Below are 3,552 nucleotides of genomic sequence, written 5' to 3'. Positions count from 1 at the left end.
CTCGAAGCAAGCTCTCCTGTAGTATCAGGATGTCTATGCCCTTGGTTGCTGCTATGCAGTGCAAGTGTTGCAATTTAGTGCACAGTCCTTGCGCATTCCATTGCAGGATCTTTAGACCTCTAGGTTCTTGGAATTTGCTGATAATTCCGTGGTATCCATGGAGTCTGATGAACACGCCATGGAAGTTGCAATTGGTGTATAGGTTCTTAGTGGACCTGAATTTGACTCATCAATGTCGCTTTCCGACGAGCTGGACTCTATCTGCTTTTTATGGGGGTGTCTCTTGCCCTGCTGTCTTGACGGTGTGGATATTACATCTTCGAATTTTTTGAGCTTGTGCTCAATTGTCTTCCGAGTCTCTGTGGTTTGCTTGATTCCATGTGAAGACAGCAGACTTTCGATCAACTCAGTGACCAAAGTTTTGAGCATTGGCCAGAGAGCGTCCAGTTCAGTGGGAGCACTATTTAATGTTGTGCAGGTTTGGGGCCTAGTGGCTTTTAGACCCTTCTCGGTGGTAACTTTGGCACTAGAATTGCTACTCCTATTGTCCCCAGTGTGCTTGCTGGATGAAATGGGAGGCCGACTGCTTTGAACATGATTCTTGTGTCCTCCATCTTTCTTTTTGTCCTGTACTGTCTTCTCACCCTTCACCATGGCCGATGGTGAAGGGCCGTGTGCCCCCTCTTCCTGAATGGGTAGACCCCACGCGGTTTTAGTGGGCATGGGAGCTGGTATTCGTTTTGGTGGGGGTTTCGGCTCCGCTGTAGGCGTGGTGGGGTTCGTTTGAAGCCTTTTGAGCCTTTCAGGGCATTTCAAGTTCCAGGCATGATGTGCCTTGGAACAATTTGGGCATTTTGCCTGAACAGGGTGGTTTGCCTTGAATTTATCAATACATGTTTTTGTATCATGGGGCTGGCTGCAGACTCCGCACCTCACTGGGCGTTGGCAGCCATCTTTGTGATGCCCAAATCTCTGACATCTAAAGCATCTTAGGGGTTCTGGGGGTGTAAGGCCTGTGTTGGAACACACCCCAGATTCCAAGGTCAAGTTTCTCCGGGATCCGTCCTCTTACTGTGAGAAGGACTTGTCGAGTTTCCTGTTTTGTGGTTCGTACTTGGCATCTCTCTGCTGACACCACATAGTTCAGCTTTTCGAGATGGCCAAGGGCCTTATGCAAGGGATAGTGGAGGACAATGATTTTACCTATTTTATCCTCTGGTTTCTGTTCCTCACATTTTGCGTAATTTTTTAGAATCGTAGCGGCCGACTCGTCTTTAGGCCTCAGAATGTATTCTCCTCTGAGATTAGGTTTTGCTCGGACCTGGAGCTGGGGGTACTCTTTTTCCAGGTCCACTACAGTAGCGTAGGAAGACTTACCTTCCGTGTGCTGCACTTTGAAGATTGGAAGCGTAGATCTAGTCTGAGGCGCTGGGAGAGCTGGAGAAGCTGGAGAGATTAATGGGCGATGGGTCGTCATGGAGTGGCTTGTCCTGTTTGCCTTATTCACGTGATGCCACTCGCCGTCACTTTCGGAACTAGTATCCATTATCGATGGTCTTTTCCTACACTGAGCAGCATTGCTGGATCGATTATAAGTCAATTGGAATTCCATGATGAAATTCAAATGATCACTTGTGGAGTGGTCTGGTGAGTGAAGGTGATGCTCTGTGCTACTGGAGACAAAGTCAGCGTGGAGTTGGCTCACTGTTGCCAACTTTTGCCTCGATCCACTTTGCCTTTTTATTTAATCAGTAGGTGAGATACACATTTAGGGTTTTATGTCCCTAGGTTTTTACACAGCAAAAAGAGTAAACCCCGTTTCAACCACCTGTAGGGAAAAAGCATGTACAATTCTAGGTTACTGGCGGATGCCAGGGTCCTGGGTGTTGTTGCCGGTCCTTGCAGGTAGGGTTGTTCGTCAGGTGAGTGTTCTACCCTCCTCTGGTGTCAATAGCAGATTTGGTTCAAGATCAGTATCAGCTTGTATGTGGATGCAATGGAGTCAAGATGCAATAAGGTAGGCAATTACATACTTTCTAATCATTTGTAAAGTAAACCTGAGTAAACTTGGGAAAGGAATGCTGTACGATTAGTTGAGTAGTCTGCTGGCAGCGAGTCTACTGAGGGAGAATTGTGGAGATGTGCGCTCTTCTCTGTTGGCGTTCGAGGCGTAAACAGCTGGACTCTGTGGCTGCACCTTTCTCCCCTTCTACCTTCTTACTTATTTCCCTTACCTTAAGTTAAGTATATTCTGGGTTGTAGTGTGCCTACTCTGGTAGTAAAGTTTGGTGAGACCTGGGGGTAGTATTTGCCAGTGTTTTGGGTACCCCTAAGTGTTGTGTTGTGTGTATTAGGGTACCACGTGGTCTCATTACCCTAAGCAGCATCAAGTTTCAGTTCTTAACCAGTAGTACTTTACCCTAGCTTGTTCTCAGTGTAAACCTTGTATCCTGCTTATGTGGACCAAGGCTTTTAACGTAAGATAGTGTGGTAAAGTAATTATTATTGTTATTGGTGTGAATGTATATGGGGGGTTGTTAAGGGGTTAATAAATAATTAAGTTAGTAAAGGATTTGATTGTTGCCGCCGAAGGCGGCTAGTTTATTGTGCACCCCATACTCATCCTGTGAGCGGTAGCGCAAAAGCATTACAGAGGGCACAAAAGGTCTTTATCAGACCTCATCTTAGATTATTACATAAACAATTTCTTCAATCCTTCACACCTTATAGATACAATGTCAGCTAGTTACAGAGAAAGTGCTATTACAAGAGCTACATATTTACAGTAAGTCATCATACATTAATGGTAGGTCTTGTCGTTAATACATAATAGTTTGACCAATGGGGATATTACAGAGTCATAGGGGAGCTTCTGTTTATTATTAGTCCTCACAATACACTACTTGTTTCTGAATCTCATATGTCGTTCATCTACTGGAAGCAAAATGTGGGTACAGTGCAAGGATTTCAGGTAATTTATCCATGGTAATAAGATAGGTTGCCATATCATACAGAGTGAGCTTAGATTTATCTCTAAAAGGCTCAATTTTACAACAATCCAAGATATAGTGTTCGAGTGTGTGTCCCTGCCTATGTCCACACACTTTACACTTTACTTCATCTAGATCCCTATACAAGCCGAACTGCCAGAGATACTTGTAGGCAAGTCTTATACGAGCTGTGACAACATCTGTTAGTCTACTGACTTTGTTACTTGCCCCATACACATGTTTTACTTCACACATTTCATTGTGATGAACAATGGACCTACTAGTTCCAGTTTGCACTGTTCTACTTTCTTCAAATCCATCCAGGAGTTCTCGTCTAAGGACACTTTTAAGGGACCTATTTGATAACTCAAGATTCCATTCAATACTGTCTCTATTTACTGCAGCCTTAGCAAGGGCGTCAACTTTGTCATGTTCCTGCATGCCAATGTGAGAAGGAATCCACAACATTTTTATATTTACCCTCTTGCTAAGTATTCTTACATATCTACGTCTAGCTTCCAAGACAAGCACGTTATTACTTGATTGCAAACTGTTTATTGCT

The sequence above is a fragment of the Procambarus clarkii genome, chromosome 15 (assembly GCF_040958095.1).
Source record: "Procambarus clarkii isolate CNS0578487 chromosome 15, FALCON_Pclarkii_2.0, whole genome shotgun sequence".
NCBI classification, from domain to species: domain Eukaryota; kingdom Metazoa; phylum Arthropoda; class Malacostraca; order Decapoda; family Cambaridae; genus Procambarus; species Procambarus clarkii.
This window is presented reverse-complemented; position numbering follows the sequence as displayed.